Below are 25,395 nucleotides of genomic sequence, written 5' to 3'. Positions count from 1 at the left end.
CACCTCCCCTCAGTCCCAGGATCTTGGGGCACAGCCAGCTCAGCCTCCAAGCTACAGGTGAGTGTGTGTGTGTGCACACATGCATGTGTGTATGTCCATGTGTGCCTTGTGCTTGTGTGTGCTTGCCTGTGGCAGCCCGCAGGACAGCTCACACAGAAAGGGCCATGAGTGGTTTTCAGGACAGAAGGTGGGGTGGGGGCAGGGAGGGGCAGGGCTGGCCCCCAGCCCCCTTTCAGAACTGAGTCTTCCCTGGCCAGCCCCACCCAACCGTGGGCAGTGGGCTGTGAGAGCCTGCATGGTTCCTGCCTGTGTGGGCAGTGTACAGCCAGGTGATCTGGTCCCGGGGTCCTGACCCCTCAGGTCACCAACTGCTCCCCAGGGGCACTCAGGGCTCAGGTGTTCTCAGGGCACCAGAGTGGAGGAGGGAGCTGAGGTCCCAGAGACAGCTACGGGCTGAGAGGGCATTGGGAGACCCCAGGGCTGGCCATGGAGTGGGCACTGCAAACAGCCCCCCAGGCCGGGCCCCACTGTCCCCCAGCAGGGCCTGGACTGACCCTGGGGTCCCAGTGGGAGGGGCGGGAGGCAGCTCTAAGCACTGCCTGGTGAACTAACCACACTGCTCCCCCCCAGATACTCTGAGGACCTAACACGACCCCACCGGGGGCTGCAATGGCCCAGGAGCTCAAGGCCGGACTCTGCCAGAAGGGGGACCGGCACCTGGCCCTGGGAGAGCCCTCGCTGGCCATGGCTTTCTACCTGGTGGCCTCAGATGCCACGCCCCCTCAGCTGTGCACAGCATGAGGAGCGCCCTGACCGAGGCCCAGGGGTACCCATGCTGGACACCATGGAGGCCTGGTGCCATGGTGACAGCCAGATCCCCACTGTGCACTGGGATGGCATGGCCACCCTGGCCTCCGCCTTACTTGGCACCACCTGGCCGCGGTGCTGCATGGGCTGGCCGGGCTACTGGCGGGCACCACAAGGAGGTAGCTCTGCGCTGTAGCCAGCTGCTGGACTCCCGCTCCCAGCCCATGCTGGAGCTACAGCTGAGCCGTGCCCTGGCCTGGGTGCTGTCTGGGGCTCAGGCTGTGGAAGCCGTGGTTGACTACCTGTGTGCCTTTGCCACCAGTGTCGACCACACCCTGGCCTTCGTCCACGCCCACCAGCAGCCCTACCTCCCCACGGTGCTCCACGCCCTGCAGAGCCACATCTCGGAGCTGCCGGGGGCTGGGGACAAGGACGACTGGTGGGTCCTGGTGGCCATGGCCTGAGGACACCCCAAGCACCACCCTGTCTCCCAAGGCGCTGCTGGGAAGTGGCAGGTACACGGACTGCCTGGCGATGTGCAGCCAAGCCCTTCAGTTGGCCCCTGCAGGCAGCAGCCAAGGTAGGCAAGCAAGTCAGCCCCTTGGGCAGGGCTGGGGATGCCACTATGATGCGGCAGACCCGCCTCTGCCCTCAGGGAGCACCCAGGAAAGAAATCACCAAAACTGGGTCTTTGAGAACCAGCAGGGCTGCAGCTCCGGTTGGGGCGGGTTCTTGGAGCAGCTGTCCTGTGAGTCCCCCCAGCTGCAGGAGCAGAACCTGCGGGGGCAGCCGAGGGGGCAGCAGGAGGGACGAGGGACAGGGCGGCCTCAGGGTGGGGGATCGAGGACCCGGATCCTACACATGCGGGGAGCAGCCGTCGGGGGTCTTAGCCTGTGGAGTGGCTAAGCCTCTCTCCATGGCCTCTGGCTGCTGTGCAGAGAATGTTCCAGAAGAGCGGGAATGCAGAGACCCCGGGCCCCGTGAGAGAGGAGGGGTCAGAGCAGGAGGGAGTGGACAGGAGGGTCTGAGGCTTCCCTGGGCCGGCAGCACTGCTGGATTCAGCCCTGGAAGGAGGGGTGTGAGTCAGCCCTGGACCCTGCACTGGATGGGGCGATGTCAGGGTTCCTGGCCCCCCCCCCCAGGCTGAGACACTGCTGCCCCTGGGCCTTGGCGGATCCCCTTCTGGGGGCAGGCACCGTGTGCAGGGGACGCAGCCTGCTCTACAGCTCCATGCGCCCCTGAAGCCGCGTCCACGCTGGCTCCAAGGTGTGCATGGGACAGCGGCTACACCTGTTTCCAATGGTTGCTGTGCAGAGCCAGCGAAAATGCATCCCAGAGCCTTAAATCCATGTCACCGTGAAGTGCCGGAAGACACTGTGAGCCGATCGAGGAACATGCGCTTAGGTGGCTGCCATGGAGCCTGGTGCCACGGGCGTCTTGGTCTGCAGGACGGGCTTCAGAGACAGGGAAAGGTGGAGGGAGATGCAGGGCCAGAGGCCTGGAGGGGCCAGTGGCCAGCTACCTCTCACTGAGGGCTTGGCCCCAGCTTAGGGGTCCCGGGGGTGTCTTCACTGGCCCAGCCACCGCAGGTGTACAGGGCCAACAAGGGCACACGGAGCAATCATGGTAGGCTGGGGTGTGTTCCCTGCAGTGTCTATAAGCAAAGCCCCATGGTGCTCCCCAAAGGAGGAGCCAGTGAGAGAGGGGAGGGAGGAGGAGGAGGAGCTGTGGTGAGCAGCTGGGGGGAGGAGCAGCTGGGGGAGGAGTACCTGGGGTTGATGAGTACCTGAGGGGGAGGAGAAGCTGGGGAGAGGAGTACCTGGGGGGGAGGATTACCTGTGGGAGAGGTATACCTGCGGGAGGAGTACCTGGGGGAGGAGGAGCAGCTGGGGACGGAGCAGGGACCTGCAGGGGTGGGCAGCAGACAACGGGGAGCCAAGTGTGCCGGGACTCTGCCTTGCTGGGCCATGTCCACCTTGGCTCTGAGGTGGGCAGGGAACCGTGGTTGGCAGGACCCGGGTCACTCAGGGGCAAGCAGCCACCCGCAGGAGCCAGCTCACCCTGAGAGGGCAGCAAGCACGGCTGCCTATGGCACTTGTGTTCCAGGCTCCAGGTCACTGTCAGAAGTGCTGGGAGCACTCAGCAAACCCGACCAGAGTAGGCCAGACAAGACTGGTGCTCATGCAAAGGTCAGAAGTCCCCTGGTGCACAGTTCTGCAGTCTGGGAGGTCATAGCAGACACCAGGGGCGGCACCAGGAGTGGCACCACGGGCCTGGCAGCTGTGGCCCTGAGAGGGGCTCTGAAACGTCGATCTCATAAAGGGACAAAAGCTGGCTGGATGCACCCCAGATGCACGGACCCCACCAGACAGGGCAGGGCCTGGGGGCCTCCATGTATCACTGCCACGAGTGGGGTGGACACTGGCATGTGTTGTGGAGGCCACGGCAAAGGCTGTTCCCCTGCCCCTGGTGGCACGCGGCCACACTGGGCACAGGACGAATGGCAGCAGTCACAGGCCAAGGGCAGCTCTGACGCCAGTCTCCCGGTGAACGTGCGGGCAACACGGCTCCGGCACCTGTCTGCCTTCCATTCAGGGATGTTCCCCAGGAAGTGCAGAGAAGGGAGAGGTGGGCCCCGGGCAGGAGCTGCCTGGCCATGTGACCATGTTAGGTGCTCCACCAATCCAGCACAGCAGACATGACATCGTGTGGTTCTGAAGCCCCCTCCTAGGAGCCAGAGCAACTCCCTATTTAAAGGCAGAATTCCAGAGAGAGAGAGCGAGCTTCCATCCACTGGTTCATTCCCCAAATGGCTGCCATGATGCAGGCTGGGCCAGGCTGGAGCCAGGAGCTCCATCAGAGTCTCCCACAAGGTGCAGGGCCCAAGCACTTGGGCCATCATCCACTGTCCAATGTCAGCAGACATTGCACAGAGAGCCACAAAAATTCTAGATCTGAAACACATCAGAGGTGGCAGAAGAGTCAGTGGACGTGAGGACGGAGTGAGAATTGAGGTGCAGCCCCTGGGCCACACCAGGACACCCCAGGTGTGTGACCTGTGACCTGTGACCCCGGGCCACACCAGGATGCCCCAGGTCTGTGACCTGTGACTTGTGACCCCTGGGCCACAACAGGAAGCCCCACGTGTGTGACCAGACTCTCAGAAGGAGAGGGGTAAGGAACTCCCCACACCCCAGACCCCCGGGGTCTCCTGGGACGCCGATCCCCAGGATCCGCGAACACATGTACAGCTCGGGCCGGCCTTGCTCTGTGCAGCAGCGACCAACAACAGGGGCTCGCGGCTGCTGGCACGAGGCCGGGGCCTCTTGGCAGTGGTGGTGGTCTCAGGGTTGATCTCACACTGGACTCTGGCCGACGTGACGTGGGGACAGCCGCAGCCGGGTGCACGTGTGTGCACGTGCCGGGCCTCCTGCCCGCCATGGGGTCTGGGTGTAGAGGATTGCCGCTGCTGCCACTGCTGCTGGGTTTAAAGGTAGCGCTGAGACCCTGCAGGACCTGGGAGGAACGCCGGGCACAGGGTCGGACAACCGGGCTGGGCTGGGAGCTCTCCTGGGCGCTGAGGGCCCCTCCCATGGAGTAGGGCTGGGGGAGACAGAACCTTGGGCTCCTCCTGGCCATGGGCCTGCTGCGCTGCCTTCCCTCTCACACAGCTCCGTGCACGCACGCGTGGCGGGGATGTTCGCGGCGCACCAGGCCGGGCCTGACTCACTGGGTCCTCACAGGCCGGCCTCACAGGTGTGCCGACCACTGGCACTTCTGGGCCCAGGCGGAAGAGGTCACAGGCAAGGGGACCCAAGAAAGGGTCCAGGGCTCGGCAGCGGCACCGCTGCCTCCTCCTCCCCCCTGGCCTGACAGGGAGATCCAGTCCAGAGAGGCAAGGACGCCTGGGGTCTCCAGGTAGCCCCCAGCAGGCAAGAAACCCAAGGCCCCTCCCATTGCAGTCAGAGCCAGGGCCAGTCCCCCCAGCAGAGACCCCAGTGTTCCAATTCCCTCAGTGACCGCCAGGGGGCGAGGAAGCTCCAGCTCCAGCTCCAGCTCCAGCTCCACTTGGTCTCTGGGGTGAGGTGGACACAGCGGTGCTGGGGTCAGCGCCGCCCACCCCAAGCTGGTTATGGGGTCTGCTTCCCACCCTGCTCTGTCCCTGAGGGGCTTCAAGACCCCCGTGTCTTCGCGGCCCCAAGTTCTGGACTGCTGGACGCCAGAGTGAAAGTAACCGCAAGGGGTCCAAAGCCCCCGGGCAGGGCAAGAGGCCTGGGGCGCCACCTCTCAGGGGGTCCCCAACGTCTGTCTGTCCCCTAGGTGAGCGCCTGGCCACCCTGCTGGTCTCGCGCGCCGCCGCCGCCTTCTTCCTGGACGGCCGCGTGGAGGACATGCTGCGGGATCTGCAAGACGCCTTCCGCGAGAGCCCCTCCGCCGCGCGCCGGCAGTTCCAGGCCGTGCTGTCCGTCCGGGACCAGGCCCAGGAGGCCGCGGACCTGGGCTTCGCCCGCTTCCAGGAGGCCGTACAGAGCCGCCCCGAGCTCCGCGAAGACGCGGATCGCGAGCTGCTGGCACAGGTGACTTGGGCGCTCTGAATCCTGCTCCGCGTGGCACTAGCCAGGGCCTAGCCTGCGCTGGGCACCCGCCTGGCCGAGTGCCTGCTGCTGGCCGGGGACATGGCAGGCGTCTGGGCTCTGTGTGAGGGCCTTCTGCGGCCCGCTGGCCCTGGGGATGCTGCGGAGGACCGCGCTGGGGAGCATGCACAGCTGCTGGGGGGGGGGGGGGGCGGGCGTGCACCACTGCTGGTGCTGTGCGGCTTTTGTGTGCTGCACGCCAGGGAAGCACAGGGAGCCTGGGAGGACTTCCCCGCGGTGGTGGAGCAGAGAGGGCTGCACCCGCGGGCTGTTGCGGGTCTGGCCGGCAGCGCCTTCCTGGGGCACAATGGATTATGTCACTGCGTGCGGGCTTCAGCCAGAGGAAGCACTGGTTGGCCTCCAAGGCTTTCGTGCCCTGGAATCAGCAATCAGCGCGGGCTGCTGCTGTTCCTGCTGCAGGAGGAGGGCCGCCGGATGCTGCAGCGCCTGCCCCTGCCCCCCGCCAGGTTGCCAAAGCCGTGCTGCCAGTAGTACCTCCGCGCCCGTGCCAGGGCTGCTGTTCCTGTCTGGTCCTGCAAGGCAGCGGCGGTGTTTCTTCCTGTTCTGGGTGAGCTCCCTGGACACAGGGGAAACCTTGGGCTCTGGGTTGGACACACCCCTCTGCCAGACACTGAGAGACACTGCCAGACACCCGTCAGCCCCGGTTCCATTTCCTTCTGGTCCTTTCTCTGTTCACATACCGGTCACAGCGCTGAGTTTGGCTGTGCCAGGTGTGTATCAGGCGTGCACCTGCTCCCACCTGAAAGCCCCAGATGTTTTGCTCTTAGTTCCAAGGCCTCTAGGTGGCATCCCCCCTCCCCTCACCATGGAGACGGCCCTGGGGGTGCTGGGTCAGGGAGCAGCTCCCCTTCATGGCCCTTGACTTCGGAAGCCCCTCCCCCCATTTGAGAGACTTAAGGACCCAACAGGTGAACCTCCAGCTGCTGCCATTCGTTCTTCTCAATAGGGGAAGGTGTGGAGGAGGTACTTTAGCGGGCAGGGGACAGCGGTGACATCAGCACACACACTGGTCCTGCCATCCCCTGCTGGATACCCGGGGGAAGAGAAACCCTCAAGACCAGGGACTCCCTCTGTTCTCTCTGGGAAGTGTCACCATCATCCAGTCTGCCCCCGACCTGCGCCCCTGAGCCCACAGGGCCAAATGGCTCGTGCCTGCTTCTGCAGAACGGAGAACTGAGGCAGGGTCTGCTCAGGGTCAGCCCTCCTGCTGACCCTCTGCCCGCCCCCAGGCCTGCTGTCTGAAGGATGCCCACCCACGGGGTGGCAGGAGGCTGGAGCCAGAGGCTGGGGCCCAGGGTCAGCCACCAGGAAGGGCAATCAGGGTCCTGGGGTCAGCGCAGCCCGTGAGGGTCCCTCTGGGAGCCCAGTGTCTTCACGGCCTGACCGGAAGGGCTGCCCAGGCCAGGTGCACAGGGAGGCCTGCGCACCCCCCCCCACCTGTGTGGGTGAGAGGTGCATGGCACCTTCCTGCAAGGATGCGCGAGGTGTGTACCAGCTGGCCTCGCTGCTAATGGAGCTGGACGTGGAGGACGAGGCCGCGCACCTGCTGGCCACCGATGCCCTGGGCCGCCTGGGCCACCTGGATGACGCTCATGGGGCCCTGCAGGCGGTGCTGGCGCAGGGACTGCCGGTGGCCGAGGTGCTGGTGCAGCTGGCGCTGGTGCAGCTTCACAGGGGCTTCACCTTCAACGCCCACCAGGTGAGGAGCCCAGGCGGGGGCTCTGCCCCCGACCCTGTCTTCCGTGCTCTGCCTGGCAGGCTGTCCAGGACACAGCCAGGGCAGTTGTCCCCCAGCAGTTAAGGGAGGCTCCTGGCCCTCAGGGCCCTACCTGCCTGGCCCTGCGACCCCTCTGCTCCTGGGTGAGACCCACTCACACCTGCGTGCATGCTCCAGGGGCCTCACTCTTGGAACGGGGGCCTCAGGATAGGTGCGGAGGGGGGGACTTCAGGCTGGGGAGGCCTGGCCAAGGGTCCTGTCCGCCTCTCCCCGGCATCCCCCTAGCCCTGGGGGCAACAGCATCCTGGAACAGGAGCTGCTGGCCAAGGCACTGGAGCATGCATGAGCCGCCAGCAGGTGGCGGCAGGGGGTCTCCTTGGGGACTGCCTCGTGAGGTGGGGTTCTGTCCTCCCAGAGCCTTCCTGCTCTGCTCCTGGCTCTGAACTTGAGGATCTGGGAGCCTTCTTCCAACTCCAGCCGGCAAGGTGTTCACCTGTGTGTGGGAGCCTGGCAACCCTGAGACCCCCACCCCAGCTGCACGAAGGCATAGCAGGGCCATACCCTGCACTGTCTGGGCTCCAATCCAGGGGCGAGTTGGGAGCACCCCCAGAGTCTCGGGAGCACGAGGAGGATCGGGCAGCCGTGCCTGAGGCACTCCAGTGACCAGCTCCCTCTGCAGCTGGTGAAGAGGCTTATCCAGGCCAGGGACACTGCCTGCCACCAACGCTGAGAGATGAGGGGTGGACGCCAGGACTCACCTGCAGGAGGAGAGGATCCCACCCCAGTGGCCTGGGAGACTGGATGCAGCGAGCCCCCTCCTTGGAACGTGAGACCTGCCTAGAGGAAGCCACGGAGAGAGACAGAGACCAGAGCGGACTAGCAACAGTCCAGGGCCCCATCTGGGGCATCCGAGACCCCCAACCAAGAAAGGCTCTGTGCCTGGCGGATTTCCCCGCGAAGCACCGACATTTAGAGAGACCCACAGAGGAGGGAGAGACCCTGACCCCAGAGCCAGGCAGGCGCCCCTTTCAGAAAGCCAGTGGGAAATGGCGCAAAGAACAAAAAAAAGCAAAGCTCATGTAGACTCCGCATAACACGCGTTTTCAAGGACTGCTGAAGCCCTCGTGCAAGACCCCTACACCTAGCACGGGGCCCCCGAGCCCCCCGCGCCCCAAGGTCATCTTCTACACCTAGCGGTGCCGACCGCGGGGACCCCGCCCAGGGTAGGCAGGTGGGCCTCGGCCCCCCAAGCCCCGAGGTCTTCTACACCTATCACAGGGCCCCGCCGGGGGGCGGTGCCCTCGGTCTCCCAGAGCCCCCAGGCAGAGGCCGGCTGTGACCATGGCCACCCAGGCCGTGCCCAGGGCGGTGCCTTTGACCAGGTGATAGGAGGGTGTGCTCTGGGGGCCGTGTCCAGCCTTGTTCAGGGGCTCTGGGTAGCTCACTTCAGGACAGAGGCCGGCGAGAGATCCCTTCTGGTGCCCAGTAGAAACGGGGTGGGCGGTAATGGGGTTCATTGTCGTGGCCAGGGTGAGGCAGGCAGGGCAGCCCCTCCAGACGGAGCCCCACCCCCGCCCGCCTCCCTTCCAGGAAGCCGTGGCCGACATTACATCATCTCTGCTCTGAAGCTGGACCTGGCCACTGTGGTCCCTGAGCTCCGCTCTCTGAGGCGCAACGCCCAGGGCCTCCTCGAGCAGGGCCTGCATGCTCACTGCTGGGCGCTGCTGAGCCGGCCCCTCCAGGAGGACGACGCCCAGGGCCTTCTGGCTGCTGGGGAGGCACTGGTCCAGATGGACGGTGCACAGCCCAATGGTCACCTGCTGCTGGCCGATGCCCTCATGGCACTGGGTATGCCCGGCCTGCACCACCCTTTGGCCTGATCCGCAGGGAAAGCGACCCTGGACGGCAGTGACTTCTGAGGCCTCAGCCATGACCGCTGACCCCACCCTGTGCCCCGCGGAGGCCCGGCTCCGCCCCATGGCCTTGCCCCACATCTCCCTTGTGCTGTGCCAGCACCTTCCTGAGAGCGGGGTCCCTACTTCCGGTTCTGCTGGGGCTGGTGTGGGGACCACCCCTTGCTGTGACCATGGGGGAGAGGCAGGGGCTGTGCAGCAGGTGAATCCGCGTGCCTCTGCCCGCAGACCCTCGCCCACGCCCACACACCCCCCTCCCACCCCCACAAGCAGCTATGAGGCAGTCCGTGGCCTTCTGCAGGGGCTCTGCGCGCCGCTCAGGCGTCCGCAGCGGCCCTGGCGGGGCCTATTCCTGCTGAAACAGGGAGACGAGCGGGCCGCGGCCCAGGACCTGCAAGGACTGGCCAAGCAGGACACCGCGGACCTGGGCTTCCTGCTGCAGCTGCTGGAGGCCTCCCAGCGGCAAAGCCTCGCCCAGGTGCGCCCGCGGGGTGAGCGTCGCGTGTGCGGCGGGTGCGAGCAGCATTACCGGCCGGACCCGGGTCTCCGGCCGCCGGCCTCTAAGGCCGCGGGCCTGTGAGCTCGCTCGCAGGGGGCGTAAGCCTCCCGGGGGCGGAGGGAGACCTCTCGGAGCCCACCCTACACCAAGCCCGCCTCGTGCAGGGCGGCGCCACAGCTTCTCCCGGGCCTGCGCATGCCTGGGGCTCCCGCGGCCTCAACATACACCACCCGATGGTGGGCTGGGTACCGGAGCCCAGATCCGGGGGCACGCGCGGGGGTCACGGCTCTGATGTGGGGCCGGGCGGGGCCTCTGGGGCTGGAGACGGGGCTGGGCGGGGTACTGAGCTCACGGGGGGTGCTGGGCTGGGCCTCTCGACTTGGGGAGCATGCTGGGGGGCCTCTGGGCTTGGAGGCGGGGTCTCAGAACTATGATAAGCACCTGGCAGGGATCCCTTGGCTCTAGGAGGAACTGGGCGGGGCCTCTGAGCTCAGAGGCGGGGCTGAGGCAGCGTCTCTGAGAAGCTGCAGGCTTGCCTCTCCAGTCCAAGAGGCTGCTGAGCGACGCGAGCAGAACCGGAAGTAGCCGTTCCCCACTTCCGGTGGCTGGCGGCCGGTCCCCCCACTCGGTCTGCGCGCTCCTCCCGCTGCCCATCCAGCCCAGCTGTGTGGGGCCTGAGCGTGCCCTCCGGGCCGGGCCGCAGTCTGGGACGGGGTGTCTGTACAGCCTCTCCCGGGAGTCCATGAGCCCAGGAGGGTGACCGAGAGGGCTTCAGCTCGGCCTGGGAAAGGAAGGCGCCGGCGGCATGGCCGGAGCTGGGCACAACCCGCCGGCCCTGCCGTCCGGAGGGTGCGGTGGGGCCGGGACTGGCGGAAGCGCCGAGGCCTGGTCAGCCCCTGGACTGCCCCTGCTTGTCCCTCGGTTGGTTCGCTGCCTTCCCGGCTTTGGGTCGCGGAGGCTGGTGGGCCGCTGTCCAGGGGGCGGGGACAGCCTGTGCAGGGCCAGCGGGAGGGGCTGCAGAGCCAGCTGGGATGGCAGGGAGCGCGGGGAGGGGGCCCCAGAGGTGGGCGGCGCTGGGCGGAGGCTGGGCTGACCCAGGCTCTCTCCCTCCCTCCCTCCTCTGAGCAGGCCGCTGCCCTGGAAGCCAATGCCCTCCTGGACACTGGGCGACCATGGCAGGCGCTGGGCTTCTGCTCCCTGGCCGTGCTGGCCAGTGGTGGGGCGCCTGCCACCTGTGCCTGTGTGCCACCTGCCTGGCCCAGCTGCGGGAATGCGACCTAGCCCTCAGGGACCTGAACCAACTGCTCCAGGAGGGTGCAGGTGATGGGGACCTCCTGCGGCCAGCAGAGGACATCTGCTCCCAGGGCCGCCTGCTGCTGAGCCTGGGGGACGAGGTGGGGGCTGCAGCAGCCTTCAGCCGGGCCCTCACGCTGGTACCTGCCCCTGCCCAGAGCAGCCTGTGGGGGCAGCCAGGCCAGATCCCCACCGTCCACTGGTTTCTGCACCACGGGCAGCGCTGCCTGGAGCAGCAGCGCCACGCGGAGGGCTGCCTCTCTTTCAGTCCAGCTCCCTGATAACGGGAAGAGCAGCAGAAGATGCCCAAGTGTTTGGCCCCTGTCCCTCAGGTGGGAGACCTGGATGAGCCCCCAGCTTTCCCCTGGCCCAGCCTTCCTAGTTGCAGCCATCTGAGGAGTGAACACATGGATGGAAGATCTCTGTTTCTCCTTCTTTCTCTGTAACTCCGACTTTCAAAATAAAAGCTTTTTAAAAAGTGAGTTATCTGGAAGCTCTTAATGATGGGTACCATTGCCCCATGCAATATGTAGGCTGGACTTGGTGAAGGCAATGGATATTTGGGTGCTTTGCCCAGGTTGTCTTTTCTGGAGAGAGCTGGAGATACGTAGAACAAGACTTCACAAGCGCCCCTTGTACTACTCACCTCCCTGCTGACCACCTCTCTGCTGTTTGTATTTTTTATCACAAAATAATTGAGGCTACAATTTAGAAATGATAATATAGGTCATCTCCTGAGACCATACATGGGTTCTTTTTTTTTTTCTTTTTGAGGATATCTAGGGCTTTATTTTGCAATGCAGAGGCCATACAGCAGATGGAAGATCTCTCTCCCTCTCATTGTAAGTGTACCTCTCAAATAAATAAAATCTTGAATCAGGGGGAGAGGGAAGGGGAGGAGGAGGAGGAGGGAGGGGGGGGAAGGAGAAGAAGAAGGAAGAAAAGACTAAAACACGCCTTCCCTGTCCCGGAGCCGGCATGGGTTGCCACTTGCACCATGGGCACCAGTTCGAGTCCCGGCTGCTCCACTTCCCATGCAGATGGCTGGGAAAGCAGCGGAAGACAGCCTGAGTGCTGGGGCCCTGCACCCACATGGGAGACCCGGAAGAAGCTCCTGGCTTCAGCCTGGCCCAGCCCTGTCCGATGGGGCCGCTTGGGGAGTGAACCAGTGGATGGAAGACCTCTCTCTCTCTCTCTCTCTCTCTCTCTCTCTGTGTGTGTGTGTGTGTGTGTGTGTGTCACTCTGTCTTTCAAACAAATGACCCAAGACAGCTTCAAAAACAAATGAGGTCTGAGCTCTGGATTAACAGAGGGACCAGGATCTGCCCACTCTTCACAAAAAGTCCTCTTCTGCACAGGGAATGCTGGGAGCTCTCTTTCCTTACTCAAAGCTCTGCTCAAATAATGCCCATCCCAGCCTTACACTAGCTGTGCCCCCGTTCAGGGGCAGCCAAGATGGGCCCGAGTTGTGGGGGCAGGTTAGCTACGTGTGGGCTGCCTCGGGGCCTTGGCACAAGCCAGTCTCCACCTGAATGCTCTTCCTGCTCATCTTCCATCTGGTCGCTACTCAAGTGTCGCCTCCTGCACGGATCTTCCTCAGACACTTTACCCACATCACCGGGAGGTAGCTCCTGTGTCTGACCATTGTCTCTGCAGTTACACAGCCTCGCCTTACAGTGGCTGTCTCTGCCCACACACCATGAGCACTGAGGAGCTGGCAGACACGTCTGCCCCATCCCCCTGATTTTTTGCTTGGCAATTTTGGAAGACGATTGCATTTTCCTGAGAAACCCCAAAGGAAGATTAGTTCACATAGTCAGTCAGATAAAACTGAATAGAAATAACACAAGATAGAGAAATGCAAGGAGGGTAGGGTTCGGAAGCTTGCAAGTCTTTGAGATATCAAAAGTTATTTATTTATTTGAAAGGCAGAGTTAGAGAGGGAGAGATCTTCCATCTGCTGGTTCACTCCCCAAATGGCTGCAATGGCCAGGGCTCAGCCAAGCTGAAGCCTGGAGCCTGGAATGCCATCCGGGTCTCCCATGTAGGTGGCAGGGCCAAAGGACTTTGGCCACTCTCTGCTACTTTTCCAGGCACAAGACTCAAACAGGCTCATGTGGATTCTGGCATCAAAGGTGGTGGCTTAACCAGCTCTCTTGGGGTTTGCTTCCTATTTTTTGAGAGATTCTCTAAAATAAGTTAACTTTGATTTTCATTTGTCAGAAATTTCTCAGTAAGTAAAACAAACTGGTGGTAGTTGTCATGAAAAGTGGAAAGAGTTAGCTATTTATTAAAGGAGAAGAGACTCACACAGATAAGCCAACAATTCACTCTGGTTAGTCAACAGTTTGTGTTTGTGCACAGTGCCTTAAGGTCCCCAACTAGAGGCGAAGTAGAGACTTTACAAACACCAATGCAACAATCAGTTGAGCTGGAAAACAGGCTGAACTAAGTGGCCTGCTTTCTCAAAGTGACCAGTCAGGATTTCCCATACAAGAGTTCTGTATGTTTCTAAAACAAAATTCCACCAATTGCTTTGACACACAGTTGTCACTGGTCTAGTGATCCTCAACTCATTAGCCCTCAGACTTGGCTTGGCGTGGCTTGGATGCCCATCTAACCTATGCCTTCTAGAAAGACTCGCTTTACAATCATTAGACAAAAACCTATCACATTAAGACTTTGTATACATAAACAACTGCATCTTAGACTTCTAGTCCCTAGAACCATGAGCTTAATAAACTTCTTTCCTTTATTTTTTAAGACTTTATTTCTTTACTCGAAAGAGTTACAGAGGGGCAGAGGTAGAGAGAGAGAGAGAGAGAGAGAGAGAGAGAGAGAGAGAGAGGTCTTCAATCACTGGTTCACTCCCTAGATGGCCACAATGGTCAGAGCTGTGCTGATCCGAAGCCAGGAGCCAGGAGCTTCTTCCATGTCTTCCATGTGGCTGCAGGGGCCCAAGGACTTGGGACATCTGCTGCTGCTTTCCTAGGCCATAGTAGAGAGCTGAATCAGAAGTGGAGCAGCTGAGACTAGAACTGGTGCCCATATGAGAAGCTAGCACTGCAGGTGGCTGCCTTACCTGCTCTGCCACAGCACCAGCCCCAACTTCTTCCCTTTATGATTATCTAGTCTCAAGTGTTCTGTCTTGGTGACATAATAAGGACCAAGACAGTCACAAACTCTGAGATAGTAAAATACACTGAGCATCAAGAGCCCAGTGGAACTAGTCAGAAGTCAGATTACCAGTATCTCTACCTGACTGCAGATCCATTGGGCACCTGGAGTTTAGGGCCCAGTCAATGCACCTGTGTTCCAAGCAGTCTATGGTGAGTCAGCGAATGGTCTCAGTAGAATCTCCAGAATGACCACTGTTAAGGATCTGAGATAAAAAGACACAGCTGTGGTTAAGCCTTAGCATTACAAGAGGAAACTCTGCTTGTGGATACAGCCCCTCAGAGCATAGCAGAATGCTGATCGTCCATGACTGCTTGGGGCAGCGTGGCGCTCAGGGACTAAAGGATGTTCAGAGGGGGAGTGAGCTTGTATCACCGTGAAGTGTGGCTCCACGGGTGAGAGTGCTGCTGGCTATTGGTGCTCAGAGGTACAGTTCGGTGGTGAGTCTGCCCTGATGGGCTGACTTTCACAAGTGAGAGCTGACACCAACAATTTAGTTTTGCAAATGTGTATTCATAGAACTGCATTGTCCTTGATCATTTAGAAAGGTTTAAACAATGAACACAGATCTTTATTGCCACAGCTACAGAACAACCAGACTTTCCTAAGTTTGCAGGAACATTTTATTCTTAGCCTTGCATAGTGGAACCAATGTGTCAGACTATTTCTAGTTTGAATATCTTGATTATTCCATCAGATTCTTGTGACCCATCATGCATTTTAACAACACATTGCTTTAGCCTGAAAATCTCCTGAAACCACAACTCCTAAGTACAAGCTGTTTTTTTAAAGACTTTTTATTTGTTTGTAAGGCAGAATTAGAAAGAGAGAGGGAGAGATAGAGATACAGAGCTCTTCCACCCAATGGTTCACTCCCCAGATGGCTGCAGTGGCCAGGGCTGGGCCAGGCTGAAGCCAACGCTAAGAGTCAGGAACTCATCCAGGTCTCCCACATGGGTAGCAGGGGCCCAAATACTTGGGTCAGTGCTGCTGCTTACCTGGGCCCAGTGGCAGGGAAGTAGAGCAGAGGTGTAGCAGTGAGAACTTGAACCAGGGCTCCAATATGGATGCCAGTGTCGAGGATTAACCTGCTGTGCCACAGTGCCAGCCCTGCAGATGTGAGTCTTTGTCCCTTCATTCAAGTAGCTACTATTGATGGAAATCTATTGGTTATCTGAGATAGTAATAGGAGAGTGAAGCGGAATGGTTAGAGAGAATGTAAGAACACACTAGGTCTGTGATTAATCAGTAAATAATTATTCAGTATGTAGATGTTTTGAAAGAATGAGCTCTAATGCAACTACCTGTCCCCAAAGAACTCATTTACTGGGGAAAGGTAAGGTTAAATGGCACAACAGCTGGGATGCCACTTGGGACACAGGCATCCAATATAGGAACACCTGATTCGGGTCCTGGATCCTTTGTTTCCAATCCAGCTTCCTGATAAGGTGCATGCTGGGAGGCATCAGGTGATGGCTATAGAACTGGGGCCCCTGCCACCCATGTGGGGGAACTTGGATTGAATTCTAAACTCCTGGCTTCAGCCTGACCCAGCCCTGGCTGTCATGAGCATTTGGGGAGTGAACCAGCAGCACTCTGCTTCTCTCTCTATATTCATCTATCTCTCTCAAATAAAATGAAAATAAACAAATATTTTAGAAAATGTTTATATATGAATCTGAAATTGTGAGGTATGTGTTTTAAATGCACTTCAGAAATTATTAGGAAAATCTAGTTTGATTTGAATATTCACTTGTTTGAAAAAAAAACACTCTCCTTTTTTGTGAGTCTACCAATGAGCTTGTTGAGTACTTGTAGTAATGAACATGATCAAGTGCTTCATTGCAGTCATCAATTAGTAGAGAGCAAAGAGCTAAGTGGTCCATAAGTCAGAGAGGCACAGAATGAGCAAATACATCGACATCTGAAGACATTAGAAACTCAAAACTAACAATCAAAATGCTCTTGACAGTTGGAGTCTCTATCATCCAGAGGTAGCCCTGTAAATTAACCACATTCTGTCTTCTGCCAAGGAACTTGATGTTGAATGCAGCATCAAAATATGGCCCAGTAAAATGATCTGTATTCACATTAGGGTAAAATACATGCATTTCTGAAAAACACAGAATTGGATGACTAAACTACAAAATATTTCTGACTCAAAGCAAATCCCAAGTGTTATCAGTATCATCATCAGTGTGAGCAGTAGCCCCTCGTGACCAGTGTCTCCAGAATGATTCTGGATCCCCAGTGTCGCCATCCCCGGCATGAGCAGTGAGACCAGTGTCCCAGTATGGCCCATGTCACCATGCCCAGTATGAGCAGCCTCTCCGGGGTGACCATCTCTAGCATCCCAGGTCACCAGTATGTCCAGCATCACGAGGAAGGTGAGTCTGCAGAGGGGAGAAGAATTCAGTCAGAATTATTGTTCTAAGTCATCTTTGGACAATGGGGAAAACTGCCCTCCCTGGTGTTCTTTTGAGACTTTAAGGAAACTGGTGGCTGGATTTGTTTTCTGTTACTGTAACCCAATAGCACAGACTGGATAATTTATTAAGAAAAGAAATCCATTTCTTGGAGACTAGGAAGCCCAAAGTTGGGGGCTGCATCTGATGGGAGCTTTCTGGTTGGAAAGGAACTCTCTGCAGAGTCCTGCAGTTGTGCAGGGCAGCTCATGTTGAGACAGAGAAAGTGTATGAGCTTTGGTCTCTCCTGCTTTTCTTATAAAGGCACTAATGCAAACCCAGGAACCCCACTCCCATACCTCATCTAATCCTAATGACCTCCCAAAGACCCTCACCTCAAATACCATGTAACATTGAGGACTAATTTTCTTTTTTTCTTTTTTAGACAGGCAGAGTTAGTGAGAGAGAGAGAAATAGAGACAAAGGTCTTCCTTCCGTTGGCTCACCCCCCAAATGGCCACTGTTGCCAGCGCACTGCGTCAATCCAAAGCCAGGAGCCAGGTGCTTCCTCCTGGTCTCCCATGGGGTGCAGGGCCCAAGCACTGGGGCCATCCTCCACTGCCCTCCCGGGCAACAGCAGAGAGCTGGACTGGAAGAGGAGCCACTAGGACAGAACTGGTGCCCCAACTGGGACTAGAACTCGGGGTGCCAGTGCCTCAGGCAAAGGATTGGCCTAGTGAGCCGCGGCGCTGGTCTTTTTTTTTTTAATTTAAAATTTATTTGAGAAACATAGACACAACACCCCCCCTCCCACCTGCTGGTCCATGCCCTCAAATGCCCACAACTGCCGCCCAATCCCCAAAGGGCATGGCATGGCCTTCTGCTCTGGCCGCCCAATCCCAGGAGCATGGGGCTGGGCCCTCTGCACTGGCCTCCCTATCCCAGAGGGTGGGGCGGGGCCGTCTGTTTCGGCCACACCCAACCCCGCTCCCACCCTCCACCCATCCAGGCAGGTGCTCCGGGACCACAACTGCCTGCAGACGCTGCTGCAGCACCTGACCTCGCACAGCCTGACCATTGTGAGCAACGCGTGCGGCATGCTCTGGAACCTGTGGGCCCGCAGCGCACAGGACCAGGAGCTGCTGTGGGACCTGGGTGCCGTGGGCATGCTGCGCAACCTGGTGCACTCCAGGCACAAGATGATCGCCATGGGCAGTGCCACCTCCCTGAGCAACCTGCTGGCCCACCGGCCTGCCAAGCACCAGGCGCCGCCAAGGCCGTATCCCACGGCACCTGCGTGCCCAGCCTCTACGTTGGCAAGCAGGGGCGCTGGAGGCGGAGATCGACGCCTGCCACCTGGTGCAGGCGCTCGGCCTTCTGGAGATGCAGGCCCTGCCCTAGGCCGCCGAGGCCACCGCCAAGAGGCTGCTGCTGCCGCCCCTGCGGCACCTGGACTGGCTGCCGTGGGACTATGCCTCTGACTCAGGCTGCTTCGACGACAACACCGCACCATCCCTGTCCGCAGCCACCCCAAGCCCGCCAGCCCGGCCATGCTGTTCTTCTTCCTGGGCAGCCCCTTCCTGCAGGGCCAGGCGCTGGCCCGCACCCAGCCAGTCCGCCGCGGCCTGGAGCTTGAGAAGGAGGCCGGCGGCGAGGCGGCCGTGGCGGCCAAGGCCAAGGCCAAGCTGGCGCTGGCGGTGGCGTGGATCGACTGTCTGGTGGAGGACATCTCGGGCTTGCACACCTCGTCGACTGACAGCTTCAGCCTCAGCTCCAGGGACCCCCGGCAGGAGGCGCCGAAGGAGGGCCAGGCGCAGTCCTGCTCCTTCTGCCGCGGCCCCGAAGGCGGCTGGCCGGAGGTAGGGGGCCGGGCGCACGCCCTGCTCCGGCTCAAGGCGGCCCACGCCAGCCTGTCCAACCGCAGCTTTAACAGCGGCAGCACCAGCTACTGCCCGCGGGAGCACATGCAGCCCTGCCCGCTGGCCGAGCATCGCGAGGAGCTCCTGGGCGGGCAGCCGCAGCCAGCTTGGCTCGACCTCGACCCGGGGGGCAGCCAGGCCGAGGGGCCCACCCGGGACGCCGCTGGCGCCGACGCCTGCGTGTGCACCATCAAGCTGTCGCCCACCTATCAGCACGTGCCACCCCCCCCTCGGCGGCCCCAAGGCAAACCCCCGCCGCGACCTGGAAGCAGGCCTGGCTGCCAGCGGAGGGCCTGAACCAGGTGCCCGAGAAGCTGTGGGCTGGCCGGCCGCCCCCAGAGGCTGGTAGCATAGGAGGGGCCCCTCTCACTGTCCCGCTGCAGCTTACTGTCTTCGCTGTCCTCCGCCGGACGCCCGGGCCCCTGCGAGGCCAGAGACCTGGACAGCGACTCCTCCCTGGAGGGCCTGGAGGAGGCCGGCCCCGAAGAGGCGGAGCTGGGCGGGGCGTGGCACGGGCCCTCCTCCCTGCCCATGGCCATCCCAGCGCCCCAGCGGGGCCGTGGCCAAGGCCTGGGCATGGAGGATGCCACGCCATCCAGCTCTTCCGAGAATTGCGTGCAGGAGATACCGCTGGTCCTGAGCCGCTGCAGCTCCGTGAGCTCCCTGGGCAGCTTCCAGAGCCTGTCCATTGCCAGCTCCATCACCAGTGACCCCTGTAGCAGGCTGGGCAGCGGCATGGTGAGCCCCAGCGAGCTGCCCGACAGACCATGCCACCCAGAGGGCTTCACGGTGGAGAAGCCGGACGAGAAATTCTGCGCCTCCAGCCTCAGCGTGCTCGCCCTGCAGGAGCACTCCTAGCAGCAGGACATGGAGCTGAGGCTGCTGCCGCCCGCTTGCCCCGACCACGGCACTGGCGGGGATGGAGGTGGCGCCTGGCGCCGCTGGGGAGAAGTCTCCGGATGCCAGGAGGGGCCGGCGCTCGCGGGCTCCCGCAACCACATGGCCGCGGACCAGCAGCTGGAGCTGCTGCACGAGTGCCTAGGGGCCGCAGTGCCCGCGTGACTCCGCAAAGTGGCCTCGGCGCTGGTGCCCGGCCGCCGGGCGCTGCCCGTCCCTGTCTACAAGCTGGTGCCCGGGAGGATGACTCGTGAACCAATTCGGCGGAAGGCATGCTGGTCAGCTTCTCCAGCGCCGCGTCCCTCAGCCACAAGACCCTGCAAGGGCCACCCAGGGAGCAGCCCTGAGGCTGGCTGGACAGGCAGGAGCCCCCCGGCCTTGCGGCCCCCTCTAGCCAGGTCTCGGGGCACTGGCTCAAGGCCGGGGGCACCAGCTGGAGCCTAGAGCAGGCCCGGGGCACAGGCAGGAGCCGGGCCGGTCTGGAGCTGCCCCTGGTCCGGCTCCCAAGTGCCCATTTGGACTGGGCTTAGGATGAAGGGGGGGTAGTCCCTGTGCCTCAGGATGCCCACCGAGGAGGCCGGGTACTGCTTCTAGGACTCTGATGAGGCGCCCTCCTCGGCCGGGCTGCCCCCGTGGCGACCATCTGCCATCCCGCGGTCTCTGAAGCGGGGCGGGAAGGAGGCCCCGGCCCCAGCCAAGGTGGCCACTCAGGTCCAGCTGCACCCCTGGGCCCAGCCCCAGGTGATCTCCGACAAGACCCCACCTTGCTACTCCCTGAGCTTCTTGGCCAGCTCGCTCAGCAAGCCAGAGCCATATGAGCGGCCGGCCAGCCACCTGGGAGGCCGGGAGCCCATGGTCCCCCAGGCCCTGCACCGGGCAGGTGGACATGACAGCTCCCCCAGCCTGCACTCTGAGGAGGCACTCCTGCACCACTGCATAGGCTCAGCCGTGCCCAGGCGCCGGTCTCCGGCCTCTGGCCCTCATTGCAAGGCATGGGCTGCCGGGCAGGACTAGTGGCTGGCAGAGGCGCCCTGGGACTGTAGCCAGGAGGCGGCCAGCTCAGACCGGGCCACTGACCTGGAAAGCATGGAGTGGCCCGCCATCCAGGAGGGCACCAACTCCATGGTCACGTGGCTGCACCAGGCTGCCGCAGCGGCCCCCTGCGAGGCCTCCTCCCAGTCTGACTCCCTCCTGTCCCTGGGGCCTGCTCTGGAGGACTAATTTTCAACATGAGTTTGGACACACACACACACACACACAGACAATAGCAATAGCTTTGTTTCCTTATTGTCAAATAACTAAGCCAAATATTGTGGCTTGATTTCTATAAATGAATCCCCTGAAATGTATATTTAGATATGTATTAATAAAATCAGAAAAGTAATGCTGATTCCATTGGGGGTGACAATGAGGTATACAAAGAGAGATTTTTCACTAATTTTTAAAAAATTTTATATTTCCTTTTTTTAAAGATTAAGATTTTATTTATTTATTTATTTGAGAGGTAGAGTTACAGACAGTGAGAGGGAGAGAGAGAAAGAAAGGTCTTCCTTCTGTTGGTTCACTCCCCAAATGGCCACAATGCAGGAGCTGCACTGATCTGAAGCCAGGAGCGAGGAACTTCTTCCCAGTCTCCCAAGTGGGCACAGGGGCCCAAGGACTTGGACCATCTTCTGCTTTCCCAGGCCACAGCAGAGAGCTGGATTGGAAGAAAAGCAGCCAGGACTCAAACCAGCACACATATGGCATGCCGGCATCACAGGTGGAGGATTAATTTACTGTGCCATGGCCCTGGCTCCAGATTTTTCATTTAATTTGTATGTTTTTAAGGATTGCTGTGTGATAGAGTATTTGTTTCAGTATTTGTGGTATCAATTGTAATGATACAATTTTGATGATTTGATATTTTGCTGTTTTTCAGATAATCAACAGTAAGGCTGTCATACTTTTTTTTCAGGGATAATAAATCTATTTTAATAACATTACTTTTGACAGCGGTTTTTGTCCATGAATGTAAAGATAACTCTCGACACCCCCCCACCCCCGCTCTCTTACAAACTGGGGGTTGGGCTGCCCTTGCCAGGAAGTGAGAAAGCTGCAACATGGACAGTCTGTGCCTCCCACTTGGAGAAGGGGACTCCACAACGTGTTGGGAAAAAAGACCTACGCGTTCAAATTCCTGGTTGTACACCTACCTGTACATTGGTGTCAATTAAATGGCTCAAATTAGACAAATATAGATTCCATATATACAAATATTCTATTATGTATAGGTATAGTATATCTATTGTAAAAGGAAAAAAATTTAAACTTTTGACTGTGCATGCACGGCCCAAATCTGGTTCTCACTCCTTAATCCCAAAGTGTGAACAGGTCCCCCTCTAACCCGCTGTGCCAACTTCACCCTGACCCTGCCCTTCTGTGCATGGCCTGTCGCCCCCATGCTGCAGCTCCTGGGCTCCTCTCCTTAGTGTGACTGCACCAGCTCCAGAGCCTCTGAGCCCAAGACAGAGCGGGATGACCTGCAGCCACCTTAACCTCACTTCCTTAACTGCACTTTAACCCTCAGAGACTTCTGCCTGCAACAAAGTTATACACTACAAGCCCCCATGCAGGAGGCAAGGCCTCCCCTCTCTAAGAGAAAAGACAGCAGGATTCTAGCTCCTGGAGTCTGCTAAGTTTCAAGTCAGTTTTTCTGCACAGCACCGGAAACGCCGTGGGCCCGGCCTGTGCTGTGTCCCGGTGAGCTAAGCCTCCACCTGCAGAGCCGGCTTCCCCCATGGGCGCTGGTTCCTGTCCCGGCTGCCCCTCTTCTGTTCTGGCTCTCTCCTAATGGGCTGGGGAAGCCATGCAAGATGGCCTGAGGGCTTGGGGCCTGCTCCTGCCTGGGAGACCCCTTGTAGTGGCCATCTGGAAAGCGAACCAGAGCATGGAAGACCTTTCTCCCTGCCTCTCCCCTCTCTGTAATTCTCTCTCTCCCATGAATAAACACCACAGTAAGAATGAAAGGCCTGGAGTTACAAACACCAGGAGGCTGTGGTCCCGGAGAGCGCCCCCTGCCGCCCGGGCTCCGCAGCCCCGCGGCCTCCTCCAGGGGCCCGGCCCTTCCCGCCCTCCCGGGAGCTGTGGACGCGGCTCCCGCATCCTCCTCCCGAGGAGCGGCGTCCTGAGCCTGGGGCCAGCGCCAGTCCTCCTGGAACCCTGTCCCTCGGCGCGGGGTCCGCCCCGCGTCCGCGGTTCCCTGTCTTCTCCTCTGACTCCGGTTCCGGAAGGCGGCCCTCAAGTGACCCCGCACCGCTGTCCCCGCTCCGGAGCCCTGGCGCGGGGTCCTCCATTGTCCACAGCTCTGTTTTCTGAAGCGGGTCCGCATCCGGGTTCCCCAGGGGGGCGGCAGCCCCCAGGGCCCTCGGCGGCCTGCAGGCCGGGCTGGGGGTCGTGATGGCGCCCTCGGGGCGAGGGGCCTGGGCTGTGTGAGGGTCTGAGGGCAACGGGTGTGTGGGCGGGGCTAGCCGAGGGCGGGAAAGCACCGGGCCGCGCGGCGGTGGGCGTGGCCTGTGGGAGCCCAAGGTCTGGTGCGGGGTTGTCCCGCGTGTCCGTGTCCCCGCCCTTCCCAGCTGTGTGGGAGCTGACGGAGGAGCGGGTGCGTGGCGCTGTGGCGTGTGGGGTTTCCCCTCTGTGGATTTAATGATCGCTCTGCCACCTCGAGCTCCGGCTTCCGTTCTCTCTGGGGGTCCCGACCCTTCCTCCCTTGCCCGTGGACCACTCTTCCCGGGGTCTCTCTGGCCCGGATCCTGAGGGAGCAGCAGAGTCCGGAGGAGAAACCAGCGCTGCCCTGGGGGAGCTCTTTGTGTCCCCTCTGCCCTGGCCCCTCGCTGAGCTGCTGTTGCTGTCAGGCTGTGGTGCCCGGAACTCCAGCGTGTGTGTGTGCGCATGTGCGTCCACGCACTTTCCTCACGGAAATGTATTGATTAAGAAGTGATTAGTCCCTGACCCCAATCACCAGTGCCATAAACCACAGCATGGGTCCCGTTATTTCCCTGTTACATGCGTTGACTGGGGAGTTGGGATCACACGTGGGAACTTAACCCACTGCACCGCCCTGTGTTCCGGGCTCGGTCATCAATGTTGTTAAAGACGCAGGTACAGAGCACAGTGCAGAGGCAGGGTGGAGCCATGAATGAGGAACCTGCTGGAGGCTGTATTTAAAAGACTGCTGTGGCCAGCGCAGCAGCTGGATAGGTTAATCCTCCACTTGCAGCGCCGACACCCGGGGTTCTAGGCCAGGTCAGTGCTTGGGCCCTGCACCAGCAAGGGAGACCAGGAGAAGCACCTGGATCCTCGCTTCGGATCAGCGCGGTGAATCGGCCTTAGCGGGAATTTGGGGGGTGAACCAACGGAGGGAAGACCTTTCTCTCTCTCTCACTGTCCACTCTGCCTGTCAAAAAATAATAATAATAAATAAATTTTTTAAAAAAAGAATAAAAATTCTCTAAAAAACAAAAAGCCTGCTGCCTGTTGTCAGGGCAATTCCTGGATACCCGATGTGCAGAGTGCAGACGTCCCTGTGAGGTCCAGGGTGCAAACCCGCCCTTTGGGAGCCACCTCTGCCCGCTCATCTCAGCTGCTGCTGTCCGGAGAGCCCTCTCAGAAGTTGGAGGAGTGACCCCCAAGTGCCCCACAGGGAAGCTCAGCTTCCCAGAGTTTCATGGAGGTTGCTAGGGCTGGGTGCTTTGAAAATGCAACATAGTGTGCTTTTCCTGTTGTTTTCCTGTGGCCTCCAGTACTGGGTTAGACCTGGGGCCTGGAGACGGATGGGGGAGGGGAAACCCAGCTGACAGCAGGCATGGAGTCCCTGTGTCTCTGTGGCTGTCCTGGAGTGCAGAAGGGGAGGGAGGGGCATGCTCATCAGGAGAATCCTGGAGGCCCAGGAAGAGCCCTCAGCACACAGCTGCCTCAGAGAGAACCGCTGGCCTCTTCCTTCTCTTTCTTGCTAGGCAGGGAACAGAATTGGAGTCTGGCTGAGCTTGTCTGAAATCCACTGTGTGAAGGTGACAGGCATTGTCCAGAGGATCTTCAGGGACCCAGTGCACCAGGCACTGGAGACAGGAAGAAGGCACGAGTGCACTCAGACAGACCAGCAGGCACTGCAGCCCCCAATTGGAGGACACCTGAGCCCACCCTGAGTGACAGACCCTGGGCTGCACAGGTGACACCACTGGTCCGAGGAACTAGACACTGCCCGTGGACAGGATTCTGCTGTCCCTGGACACTGTGAGGATCTTGAGATGGGCTGTAATTATGTTACAGGAGCCAGCATGAATTTTCCCAGTGCCTGCTCCTTGGGTCTCTCCTTTCACATCAAGAGCTGGTGTCACTGTGTCAGAATGGCCAGTCCATGGAGATCTTCCTACGTGGTGGAGCCAGAGAAACTGAGAAAGCGGGTGTGGGGCCCTCAGTGTTCAGAACATAGGACATTCATCACACATGGGAAGGGGTTTGGAAACAGCATGTCCTTGGTTGGACAAAACAGCCTGAGGTGGCCAACTCTGCAGGAGGCCTTCTGCAGACAAGTAGAAATACAACCCCAAAGGTACCCACACATGTCTGTGACCACCCCGTCCCCAGGATATCAAGTACTTGGGTTCCTGCCACCCACACAGGGAGACCTGGATCGAATTCCCTGCTCCTGACTTTGGCCCCAGTCCAGCCAGGCAGTTGCACACATTCGAGGACTGAAACAGAGGGTGGCAGTACTCTCTGTGTCTCTCCCTCTCAAACAACTAGTTTCTGTGATGGAGCAGTGGTTTACTAGCCCAAGCATTCGCCTGCGATGCCGGCATCCAATATGGACACCTGTTCGAGTCCTGGTTGCTCCTCCTCTGATCCAGCTCTCTGCTATGGCCTGGGAACGCAGTAGAAGATGGTCCAAGTCCTTGGGCTCTTGCACTCATGTGGGAGACACAGAAAAAACTACTGGTTTATGGCCTCAGATTGGCCCAGCTCTGGCCATGGTTCCCAAGTGGGAAGTGAACCAGTGATTGGAAGGCCTTCTCTCTGTCTCTGCCTCTCCATGATAATTCTCTTTGGTTCAAACTCTGCCATCTGGGCCCAGG

At 59.8% G+C, this 25,395-nt stretch overlaps 2 pseudogenes; both read left to right on the top strand.

Moving 5' to 3' along the window:
- The first annotated feature begins 669 nt into the window (after positions 1 to 669).
- LOC138850345 (uncharacterized) lies at positions 670 to 11,366 on the top strand (annotated as a pseudogene).
- A 5,913-nt stretch (positions 11,367 to 17,279) lies between these two features.
- On the top strand, positions 17,280 to 20,778 carry LOC138850296 (adenomatous polyposis coli protein 2 pseudogene; annotated as a pseudogene).
- Positions 20,779 to 25,395: the final 4,617 nt, after the last annotated feature.

This window comes from Oryctolagus cuniculus, chromosome 7 (assembly GCF_964237555.1).
Source record: "Oryctolagus cuniculus chromosome 7, mOryCun1.1, whole genome shotgun sequence".
Lineage (NCBI taxonomy): Eukaryota > Metazoa > Chordata > Mammalia > Lagomorpha > Leporidae > Oryctolagus > Oryctolagus cuniculus.
The sequence above is the reverse complement of the archived record's forward strand: the minus strand, read 5'-3'. Positions and strand labels throughout refer to the sequence as shown.